This window comes from Daktulosphaira vitifoliae, unplaced genomic scaffold, assembly GCF_025091365.1.
Source record: "Daktulosphaira vitifoliae isolate Bord-2020 unplaced genomic scaffold, ASM2509136v1 Scaffold_1, whole genome shotgun sequence".
In the NCBI taxonomy this organism is placed as follows: Eukaryota; Metazoa; Arthropoda; class Insecta; order Hemiptera; family Phylloxeridae; genus Daktulosphaira; species Daktulosphaira vitifoliae.
This window is the reverse complement of record NW_026099572.1, coordinates 25,088,274-25,101,928: the sequence shown is the minus strand read 5'-3', so window position 1 is coordinate 25,101,928 and position 13,655 is coordinate 25,088,274.

Here is a 13,655-nt window from a genome sequence, read left to right as displayed (position 1 = left end):
GAAGTTTATGCAGTTGTCACTGATTTTATTGTACGTATATCTTCGAGGAGGTTATCCAGCTGTAAGAAGATGGATAAAAAAAGATATTCACACAATAAAATTACTTTTTGTGCCGATGAATATACATGGGATTCATTGGATATTGACAGTGGTTAATGTACCTGAAAAGACTGTGACATCATATGATAGTCTTAAGTCGTATGAGGGTCCTTATTCAAAGGTATTCAAAAATTTCTTAATTGAATGGAAGATGGACAAAAAAGGAAAAGCTTCTACATGGACATTACAAATAGGCGAGACATCTCGCCAAACTAATGGATATGATTGTGAGCCATTTACTGTTGAGCTGGCAGAAAAAATGTCTCGAGGAGATACAACACCAATAAATGCAAATATTATGCCTTTTATAAGATTAAGACACAAAAATGAAATTATTGCTGGACAACTATTCTTTTAGTATTTTTATGAATGATATTTTATTTTTATATTTTATAACAATTTACTTAATATTTAAAAAATTGAAATTTTTATTTGTATGCCACTAAAATTTTTTTTACTTTTTCTATGTTTAATTGTTGTTTTTTTAATTTATTTTTCTTTGTAACATTATTTCATTAAAGAAATTCAAATTTAATATAAATTTATCTTAACTGAAGTAATTAAATGTTCTTGTTATGTGAATATACAAATATTATAATACACAGTTATGGATACAATTAAGTTAAAAAGTCAGCCAATTATACATTTTTCAGTTAACAAGTGTATCTACTATTTTAATAACTTAATTTTACTAAATGATGATTCATAAAGAATTTCATAACATACTATTTTAAATATAAAAAATTATTTTTAAGCTTTGTCCACCGGCGAGATGTTCCTTAGAATAAAGACATTAAGCTCTAAGACTGTGTACCCAATAAGAAAAGTTCAGAATAAATATTTAAATTTGGGTTTATTTTATTGTAAAAGTAAAATAATTTTAAAATGTTTGAGGTTTAAAATATTAATTGACATTTGTTTCCGTTATGATAATAAAACATTATTACTTAATGAACAATTAAATTTAAAATAAAAGATTCACCAAAACAAAATTCACTTTAAATTTATTCAGTCTGATTTGAAAAAATGTTCTAAGTACATAAAATTAAAAAAAAAAAACCAAGTGGTTTTAAAATGAAAACCATTCCGCCGTGTCTATGTTATAATTGTATAAGAAAACAATATCTACTTATTTAAGAGTGTTTACAGGATATATCAAGGTAGGAGACTAATCATTTCATAAAAAAATTTTTCTATAGAATTAAATTTTAGGAGTACATAGATTAAGTAGGCATAAAGAAAAATCAAGTTATTAATTATAAGAGTTATTTGACAGAGTTATAGCTTTGATACGTGTCTATTACCGAAGTTAAGTAGGAGATTCATATTAAGCCACTATACTGTTTTGGGTAGACACACGAGGTGACTCAGTCCCACCTATCATCAATAACCGTCAAAACTGGAGGCATTATTGATATTAAAGAGTTGACAATTAATTACAATAAATTAATAAAATAAAGATCATTTTATTTTTCTATCATCTTCTAACTTTCTTATAAACACTTGTACTCATACCCCGAGTAATTATTTACTAATACAATAAAAATAGTAGCCCAACCAAACAACCTTCTCATTTTATTCTTTCTTTTTGAGTTACTACAATATTGTCCATCATTGATAAGATCTCAAAGCTGTACATTTTTTCCACATGCGTTTTTTAAGCGTACGGTTAAAACGTTCGATTATCCATGCCTTTATTGCAAAATTTGTAAGGAAATGATGAATACCTCTCTATATTAGAAAAATTACAAACATTTTAATCATAAAAAATTATTTTCTGTACTTTTTATGTATGCGGTATATTAAATAGAGGTAATTAGGTACCTGTACTTGTAATCCCTTATATATTAAGTTGTATATTTAATAAATAAATAATAAATAATGGTATGTAAATAAAACCTTAAACATTTTATTAAATTAAAATATGTATTCCCAATTGAAAAAAACAAATTTGACACCCTTACAAGGCATAATGGATGAACTTAAAAAGTATTATACAGTTTATAATTCAGAATACTATGTAACTGAAGGTAACCATAAAAAAAAAGTTTAAATTATTTTTATTCTGTATGTAATTGAGTGGGTTATGATATAAAAATCACTCTGTATGCTTATTAACTGAACATAAATATAACATCAACATCTGAATTATTCATGGGGTCGCAGCATGATTTTGTCTTCGCCTATAGATTACTTCTATTTATTTTAACAAAATAGAATACGACGGTTTCAAAATTACAACTGTTAGAGGAAATATGGTTTTTTAAACATTTTTTCAAGTTTCAAGTTGATCTTGTAATGGGTAGAGAGCGTTGATGGTAACAGGTAGATATTTAATTTTAATTTCACCACAATTTTGTGATGTCTAACTCTAATTTGTCATTTCACTATTTTATTATCAGCAATTGGGTAAATTAATTTTTCATTTTATTATTGGTTTAATTTAGGTGGTTCAATTCAGATAATATCTATTTTTTTTTTTTGTATTATAAGAAATGAAAATCAATAAAAGAAACTTTTACTAAATTTTATATAATAAATTTTCTGTTTTTAATTTTTTTTATTCATATATTTAATTTCTATAATGTTCAAAATAAAGTGTCGAAAAATTATGAAAACTAAATATGTTAAATTAATTTGGTACCAAATACATTTTTTTTAAATAATGCAAAATTGTATTTGTGTAGATTACTTACTATATTTTTTTCTAAATTATTGAAGAACAAGTTATTTTTTAATATAAAATATTTAAATATCGTCTCGGGTCTATATAGGTCTGATTTTTTTTGCTATCATCATTTTTTTTGAATCTAAGGTTGTTCTTATTTCATTCTAGTTAATTTTCCTGAGCTGAGTTTTTCATCGTAACTGGATTTTTTGTTGGTAATGTTTAGTAGTTTTCGGGAAAATTTTGAGATATTTTTAAGGGCGTTTAACAATGAAACGATACATTTAAGGTATAACTTTCAAACTATAATAAACCAAAAGAAAAAAGAAGAATTGTTAAATAATATATAAAATATGAAAAGGAAAGAGCGTAATATAATTAAACAATATAAATAAAAAGGGGGTTTTAAAAAGGTGAGTAAACGGTGGCTGAACATATAAGGGCAATGGTCAAATAAATAAAACAAACATTAACGTTCATGACAAAGTATTTTGAATAAATGATGTTAAATATCTCTTACAATATTTTATATTTTATCTTAATGATTTATTACGCAATAGATTATTTGTAGTTTAAAAACATGAATAAAACTTACACTTACTTTACATCCAATGTCACGTAACGATATTTTTTAAAAATCCAACGTTGATTTTGTATTTCAAACTGTGTTTCACCACTGCGCGTTATAAAGTCAATGTAACTCTTAAAGCGATTTAATTTTAAATAATACGATCTCTTTTTAACAAAATATTATTATTATGATGATTTAAATTTCAATTTGAACTGAAAAATTTGTGATCTTTAAGCTTTTAAAATGAAAACAATTCTTATTCCAAATTAAATTTAAAAAAAATTAAGTCCCAGAGAGTGAAGATCTTGAGTAGAATTTCGCAGATTTTGTTTTTGAAATTACTGAAAGAACTGATATGAATAAGAAAAATTGGATTTTTATTGTCAGAGGAGGGTAGCGATTTCTAGCGTGATCTAGGATGCTGGACATTTTAATTAATTTGTTTAATGCGATTGGTTGGACTTAATTAAGGATCAATACATTGGCGTTATTTTAAATCTGTACAACAATTAGTTTTTATCCTCTAGTTGATTGGTTAATTTGTATTTTAAAGAAGGGAACCCTAATTTGGAGATATTGTAAATTCATAATATGTGACATATATGTATAAATGACAACATCATATTATATGCGAATAATATAAGTGATAATGTAAATTAACAAAATGCAGGATTAAAAAAAATGAAAAAATATCTTTGTTGGTACTACTTAAAATTTAAGTAGTTCTACTAAACGAAATGATTTTGAAACGTTCATTTTTGCATAAAATGTTACAAACAAAACATATAAATAAACGATAACAGCTGAAAATATCCACAAACGATTTATATTTGAACAAATTAAACGTCACTAGGTTAATTAATTTTTCTAGTTTATACGGTGCTGGTAAAATTATGTTTGTTCCTAAAATAATAGCTCAATTTTATACATGCACTACGTTCATAATGGATGGTCTGTGGTATGCTCATTATAATAAACACAGTATATAATGGCATATAGTGTTATAGAATAGACTTATATTTTTATACGAGGGCGCCGATGAAATGAGGTTAATAAGAAATTCACGGCTAATGTTTGTTTAGTTAACAAAAAAAAAACCATAATCTTTGATTCATTAGTGAACACATTTAATTAAGCTGAAATAAATTTTACTCGATTTGGATTTCTCTCGTTGAGACCGCGGGCTGTGGTGACTCCGGTTGTCCGAAACTAAAATACAAAATCCAATGATGCAATGTCTTTTGTCATACTCGTCGTTAAATTATTTGAATACACAGAGTACAGAACAATTATTAGAATATAATATATAATCATTTTTTTATAAAGATGACAACAGAATTAACCGTAAACCCTTAAGGGTTTGTTCTTGCTTACTTGGTTAAAATTAATATACTTTCACTCCGGAAGCTCATGTCCGATCTAATGCGATCACAGTAATTACTGTGACCGTGGCCGAGATATGTGCCAAACGATAATATTGTATCCTTCACCAATGGCATTTCTTTTGATAATTAATTAATCGTCCAACTCTCACATTACTCGAATTGTCTGTCGTAGTGTCTTTATTAATAACAACGATAACCATTATAGTAAAAAGGAGAGATTCGTCCATTGGTCATTATCAACGACTACTGTCAGATACGTCTACAGTAGAAATTATGTTATTACCACAGTAACTCGTGACGTAACGTTATTAGTCGGAATTTGTTTTTAATACATTAGTACACACAATTTTTTTTGCGCTATTTGAGCGTTATTACCGTTATGACGTTACGCTGTGGCAATAACGTTGTCGTCGTACAAGTTACACGGCTAGGCGCGACAAATGGAGTGCCTTGCGATATGATGTAACCGATTGTGTTATGGTCTTGCCGACGTCCTCCATGACGACCGAACAGTTAAAATCACGCGTTTGTAAAAGTGCGTTATTTTTTTCAATTATTGTAACAGTTTTCTTTGGGTGAGCACGGGCATTACGAGCACCAACACAACTGACCGAAATTAAAAAAATAAACCACAGAAAACGCTCTAGAATTCAAAGTAGGAACGTAACGTGACTTATGACGTTCGAAAGCAAATGTTAACCAGCAGACGAATTATGACGTGGTCATTTAACATTAAATATTTGGTGTGCATACACAGCTGGGTAATTTATACGCATAAGTGTCCAACAATAATAAACAACATTAATCAGGATTAATAGTAGTAATTTGTTTATTCTGTTTTAGGTTTAATAGTTTTTAATGTACTCTACTTATATTAACGTATGGGATATACACTAGATAAATGACAATAGTTACTTATATATTATTTTAAATCACCTTTATTTTTCAATGTTTTACTCTATTTTACATTGTGACAATTCAGTCTTGTGGCATATAAGCGTAACAATGACTCATTTTATTAGGGATAGAAGATGTTATACCAGAATGTTATCTCACTAATGTGTGGTTGTACTCGCTTGATTAGCTAGGAGGACTAGAAGTGACTAAGGGGGTAGAGAAGTGTGTAGCTCCAGTTAAAGAAAAAGTCTCCTAATATTTACAGAGTTATATTTATTGTAAAAAAAAATATATTGTTTGTATGGGAGAAAAAATAATCTAGCGACCACCAAAATTTGTATTCTAGTTGCATCTTGGACATCCCTATTAATATATAATAATAATTTGTAGATTGTGAAGATTTCACTATCGTTATCCTAGCTATTAAATTACTTCATGAATCTAAGAAAATACCTATCCATCATCTCGATATTGTTTAGGCATCTATTGTACTTTTGCGATAATCCTACAGGTATGCACAACACAATGGAAATTTTAATTATAATTCACGATCGTTGTCAACAAAACAAATACAAGAATCTGGTCGAATAAGACTAGCCAACATTGTGTTTCTTACACAATAAAAAGTAGGTGACGATGGGTTTTACAAAACGCGCCTAGTTAAGTACAATTCAATCAACATTTGATTGAAATCTTAACACTTAGTGAATTTTATAAGCGTGAGAAGCAAATCTATCCATGAAAAAGGCCAATAAAGAACAAAATAACAATATGTTAGCAAATGTGTTTTGAATAAGGTAATCATTATTTTAGATGTTTATTATATATTTCGATTAGTTCGTGTAATTGCTCGGTAAACTGATTGTAGCAATGAAAGTATAACGATGACATTTCGATGACAAGAAATGAGTATCCGGTGATGGCTGTCACGATCAAATAATGTGTTTTACGCAACACACTCCTGTTGAAAACCCAAAAACGAGTTGGGCGGGTCATAGAAAGTATTTAATCATTATCAGTTATCGTTCATTTCAATTCTTAAAAGAATTTGGTGAACACAATAAAAATAACCAAGCAATAGTATTATGCACTGAAGTATTAGGAAAAATATAAAAACACAACATTGGTAATACAATAGTTTGTATGGAAGCTGAAAATTAATCGATCATTTTACATAGTAAAAATGATTCCGCCGCATTAGTCATTGTTTCCTTTATCGTCAAAAGTCGTTCGGAAATTTCCAAAACGGACTTTTTTAAAGTTTGTCCGACTATTATTCATACTACATTTTATTGAATATGTCAGTTGAGTATGCATTCGAACAAGGGTAAATGTTGTCGGAGATGGCGACTGAACGACGATGCACGAACCGATGACATTATATGACCCGACTGCAGCACGCGGACAAGCGAGTCATCATCCACTTGGAGCCCGTCCGTTCGTATGTGTTTATACGTGTATACTTTACATACAGCAAATGCAATCTCGCGTGCTTGCAATCACGTTTCCGATGTACTTGGGTGACACGGATTATAATTTGTTCCTAAAGGGAAACACGGAACCGACAGAACGCACACATGGCGTAGGTAAATACGAGTACATTTATAATATAATACTGTCGATATCAACGCGGAGTTATTAATGAATCGAGTGCGTTTAAAAACTATACGCACAACGACCAATGTCGTAGCGAGCAACAGTATCGCTTCATTTTTAGTTTCTAGAAAAGTTTAAGCAATCGGTCGTATGATCTGCCCGAGTGGCTTGCGAATTTTCGTGGCTCGTTGTCATGTCCGGTAAGTGTCGTGCGCGTTTGTCTTAATACGAGTCCAACGTGTGTTTTATACAAACGCATAGAATGTTTAATATGTGCGCCTTTTGCGTGCCTCGAGTCGCCGTCACCTTCTACACAACGATCGGATCGCGGTTGCCTTCTGTTCGGCTGTTACCGTGACGGCACGAAACTGCTTCCGCGGAATGGCCTGCTGAAGTGCCATCGACGTCGCCTCATCTCCACGCGCGTAGCGCTCCTCATTAGCATCGCAGCCGGTCGGTGTATACGTATACTTTTTTCCTTCGTTCCCGTGTAACCGCTAATTACCATATTATTACACGACCGCGACACTCTGGCCGACTGCCACAGATGCGCCTCTGACGTTATGCCGTGTCGGGCGTGACAAAACGACGGTCGTGTGGTGCGAGCACCCGATTGATCGTCGTCCGATGGCGCGTGGTCCCGCAACACTCGACTCACGAGAAAATCGCGTGGCGCACTGCGCGGTCGCCATCGCCGCAGGGGGTCACTGCACTGTTTACACACAAAGGGTAAAACGATTTTTTATGCGGAAATTCCAAGGCATTGTTCTAGCTAGCAAATCTATATTCACTGACAATCTCAATTTACTCGCGTAGTTGACCGTAGAAAAAAACTGAACTCGTTAAAGTGTTAGACAAACGGCTAGAAGAAACTCCAGCGGGTACATGACCATATGAATACATCTAATCACTGTTTTTTTAAAACAGGAGGAAACTAGTGTAAAATTATTACAAGCGAATAGCAAAAAATATCTTTTCTTTTTGTTTGAATTCCATCATAACACACGGTTTTTTTTTAAGTATTTATGTAAGTTAAACGAGATATTACTAATTATTGTAGTTTTCAGTACAGTCACTAAAAATAAATCGATAATTATACACTACGTTGGATTTAATTTTAATGCAGATACCGAATATCCATCAGACTCATTTCATTATGATATACAAATGGTCATTAAAATTAAAAAACAACAAAAAAAGTTATCCATGTCATGACGTGTGTTACGCATAATTGAGTTTTATGGTAATTATATGGTCTATAAAATGCAATGTTTTCTAAAATAAAAAAGTAGATTGTGCATTACATAGTCTGATATAGCAACACGTTTGTGGTTGGGCTGTGTGTTTTCTGACTTTTCGGGAAATAGCTCAAAGCCATGTTGATCAAGTCGGTCACGACGTGTAAGGTTGTGTGTTTTCTTTATTCAAGCTTTCGTTTGTTTTCGATATAATTATTAAGTATAATATAATTCTACGCGTTCAATAAAAAAAAACACGATATCGCGCTAAAATAAGTTAATATTCAATAAATGTAATAATGTTATTTGTCAATATAATTGTAGCGTATTACTTTTAAAAAATACTTAGATAAATATATTTATATTTTAAGAGTTTTTATTCACTATAATTTTAATTAGTCTTATAAATTATGAGAAAAAAAAATGAATTTTAAACATTTTTGTATTGATTATTCAACAAAGATCAACTCCTTAGAAATCCGTCGATGTTTGTAGAAGCTCATCCAGATTGAGCTATTTATATTTTATTTGCATCACAAATGTTTTTATATAACAATAAACACATTTTTTTATTATTTGGGGGGTCTAATTCATTGACTAGCGGGTGGTCATTCATCCCTTTTAATGGCTCATGTGGATGTTTGTAAGAAAATACAACAACTCGACATCATTGAGGTGAAAAAATTCGTTATTGTAATATAAGTTCTTAAGTTGTCCGAAAATTAATAAAATAATCGTTTCAAAATCAAACATAATAATAATACTTTTTATTATTTAAAATTTCAAAATTATACAAAACAATAAAACATGAACTTGATAACTCATAATATAAATTATAGGTAATCATTGATCAAACAATTAATTATAAAAAAAATCAAAATGTTTTACATTAAAATATTACCTAGTGAGTTTAATTCATGTAGATTTTGTATATTATTTAAGTAGAATTGGGATTTACTTGTTGAGTTTATTTAGCTAATTTTAAAATCAAATCTCGACAATTAATAGTTTAAAATTATATTAAATAAATTAATTAAACACTTTAAAATATTATAAAAAAAGTAACTCAAAAAGCTACAAAAATTACTAAAAAATCGCGAATACGTGTTCGGAAACAACGTTACCATTTTCAACACTCTCTAATGCTAAAACACTATGTAATTAGGATATTCAGTAAGTAAGAAAAAGGGTATATATTGTTCTCATTGTTTGTAACAATTTACCTGTTTCCTTACTCACTGAACACTGAATATTATTATAGTGTTGATAATTATGATGTTATTTTGGTTTTTTGAGTTAAATATTTTTAATATGATTTTAACTTTAAATAATATTAGCCACANGGTTTTTTGAGTTAAATATTTTTAATATGATTTTAACTTTAAATAATATTAGCCACAAGTAATCAATTTTTATTATATGATCAATAGAGTTATTTAATAAATAGTATAACTATTGCATTTTGTGGAAATGCTTATTTTTCTGGGCTTGATTAATTAAAGTGATAAAAAAATTAGTATTTCACTTATAACAATATCAAAATAAATTAAATTATTTAGTAATTACAAAAGTAATACTAATTATAATAAATACTAGTAACACCATAGAATATATTCTCCACGATATTAATTTATACACTATCCTAAGAAACCTTAACCAGAGTCCTTACGTTTGAATTAAAATATTTTCGAAAAAATGTGATTTCATATAAAAAAAAAAAAAAAAATTCACCTAAAACTACAATCAACGAAAATAATAGTTGTACATGTTTTACATTTAACCTCATTTAAACTATTCTAAACATTTAACTGTTAATAGTTGTAAAAATTACAGCTAATGACCAAAACTGTTGTATCCTTTTTAAAATTTAAAAAAGAAATCTTCATTGATTTGACAATAAAATTTATCTGACATTTTTTAAAATACTGGAATTTTAGTATCATTGAATTCATATTTTCAAGAAGAATATAATTTTATATAGGTTATTTTTACGTATTTTGATTTATGTCACTTTAAAATACCAATTTTATACCAATATTCTTTACTAAAAATTTATCAAACGTCAGATACAAGTTATTGTCAAATCAGTAATATTACAAAAATGGCATGTAAATTAAATTATTTTTAATTAATTTTATAATTCTTAAATTTTTATCAGGCGAGAATTAAATCATAAAAATAAACGTAGAATTAATTTTCTAAAAAGTTAATCATTTTTAAATGTTAGGAATTATATAGGAGCAGTGGTCAGTAGATATTTGTCTTGGTGGCTGTCAAAGAAAAATCTTTGTCTGGTCTAAGAACTCGTAAATTATTTCATTTCCAGTAAGTCACTATAATATACAGCAAAGCTGTTAGTTCACGACTCTATGAAAGGTTGACTTCCGGTGGCTACAGCATTCGCTACCATAATATAAACCAAGTGGATGCGGGCGACAAGTATGTATAATACGTAGAAAAGCGATGTGACCGGGTGATAAACGCACGCAGGGTAAATGAATCATTCGATGGTTAGGTACATAATAATATAATATACACTATTGCGGAGTTGAGGTGCAAAATTATAGCGTCGCTGTCTTCAGCCTCTCCTTTTTACCTGAGTCTATCGATAGACTGATTTACGAGAGTTGTTGAAAAAAGTACAACCAGACGGACATGTGGGAGAGCATTACGGTGAACTACAGTAACGGCATTTCGCCATAGAAATCAATATAATGTCTGCACTCATGTGTTATGGGTACAATACATGCATACATCTGTACCGCATTCTTATTAAAAAAGTAAACGGGCCCAATCGTATACAATATTAACTTTGTAGGAATTAACATTATAAGTATAATGAAAATATTTCTTACTCAAATACCTATATCTAATATTTTGTTTGTCTTATTCGTTAAAATAAAATGTCTGCAGAAGACTTTCAAGAATAATTGTAATAATGAAAGTTGAACATTTTTAATATTGTTTTATCCTTGTTTATGAATTTATTTTATTTGTAACGTCTGTTTAAAAATTGCTAGCAAAGAAGAAGCGTTTTTATCTTATATACACAAACAGATGATTATCTACTTATTCGGATAGTGTTTCGTCTCTGAATAAAAATGTATTTCTATCATAAAATTCTGAAATGAATTTACGGTAAATTATGGTATTATTGGTAATTATTAAACAAAACTAATTAAAAACTTCCCGAGATTTTATTACACGTTTTCAATATTTTATTATTCAATAAAATATATACATGAAATTTTAAACTTATATTCATAAATATGAAATGCGTTACAATTTATTTTCCTGTGCTACCTGACTATCAATAAACAAAGGCTTTTAAATTGCTAATATATTATTAAAATAGACTTATAGTTATTAATAAAAATGTATGAATGTACATTGTTTTGATGATTGCGATTTCAAATATAAACTACTTCTAATTTATTAGAGTAACAACAAAATGGTCAAGTAACCAGTGAACACGCAACAAACGTAGATCATTCAGAATCAGCATCGGTACCGTTGACCGTTGAAAAAATAGAGCCGAGTACTAAATAGATATACATGTATATATATAACTTGGAAGGGCGAGGCAGAAATAAATGACGGGCACGGCTGTTATAGTTGGGCATGTATGTATGACGTGCGGCAATAAATTGGCAGATGACATTAGACCACCCTGTAGCGCTGATCGACCAGGTCCTATATTATATCGGTGGGCAATATATACTTTCATTGCTTTGCCGGCAGTACATCTCTGGGATAACATAATCATCAGACATGCAACGATATGATGACGACCGGTAAGACACACACAGTCAAGGCAACAAATTTTCCATTCATAAATAAGATAAAAAACAGAGACGCGTTATTTCTATTTATTTCATTTCACTTGATAAGACCTCTTGTACCATAAATAATGCATCAACTAGTCTTTTCTATTGTACCGTTGCACGCGGGAGAGGAGTTTATCAAGCCATCAATTTTTTTTTTTCATATTACTACTGTGGTTTCTGTCTACAGTATTTGTTGTTTACATAGATGATATATTATTGATAACATTATGATATTATTAATTCGAGAATTTATTAAACTTAACGTTGAGATGTTTATGTAGTGGTATTATTTGATCAGCACGTGATCTATTATGTCCAGCAAAATGCAGTATTGCTGACACCAGACACGCGATTACTAGAAGTCTTCAATTAAAGATAAAACTATTAATAATAAACCGCAATAGTTAACCATAAACGATCTGTTTTCTAGTATTCTTGCGTTTTATCTCAATAAATCCACCTGTTAACCATGGCGTATGTTTTAATCAGGGCTGTTAAAAAAACATGTTTCTTTGAAACCTATTTAAAACTCAAGTAAACCGTTTAAAGTTTTTCATTAGACCAACGTAAATGTTGATATTTTTGGTGTTTTGAACACGTTTAAAACATAATTACGCTGGTTTAAATTGGTTGTTTTAAGATATTATAGTACATAGGAATGTGTAGATATTTAGGTCGAAGTAGCAAAGACTTTTATACTAGTTCATAACATTTCTTACATGTCCTATTTAACAAAGAATATAACTTACCCTCTTAAATAAATTGTCCCCTAAAATATCACTGTGTAGAGTCATATAAAACCAATTAAACGTTGGGTTAATAATTGTTTTGTCTATCTAACATAAGTTTTCAACAGTCCAACAAACCTAAATCGGTTAGGATTTAACGTACAACACAAGTACCTTTTGTTAGTTTATTACAAAAACGTTTAAAACAAATTAATGACACCAAATTCTATGCGATAATTTTGTCAACAACAATACATCAATAATAAGATCATAGAAAAATTATCAAAACTACATAATAGCAAAATATCGTATTTCAATCAAACGTACATATTTTGTTATTTTAACAACCGGTTAACCATCTGAAATCACGAAGTTTGGTTACACTTTACTAACTAAAAAAGTAAAAAAATATTAATTATTTATAATATTTCTATAAACAATTAAAATTTTTCAATAATTTATTAAAACGCAGTCCAATCCACTAAAAGGTCTGCTCTAGATTTTTATAATGATACAATGTAAAAAAATGGTTTAGCACACGGTAATCGAACACAAATGACCTCATTCTATAAACGCGTTGGCTGGTAATAAATTTTCAACAGCCACACTGTGATGCTCACGATATTATTATCTACGCAAATTCACA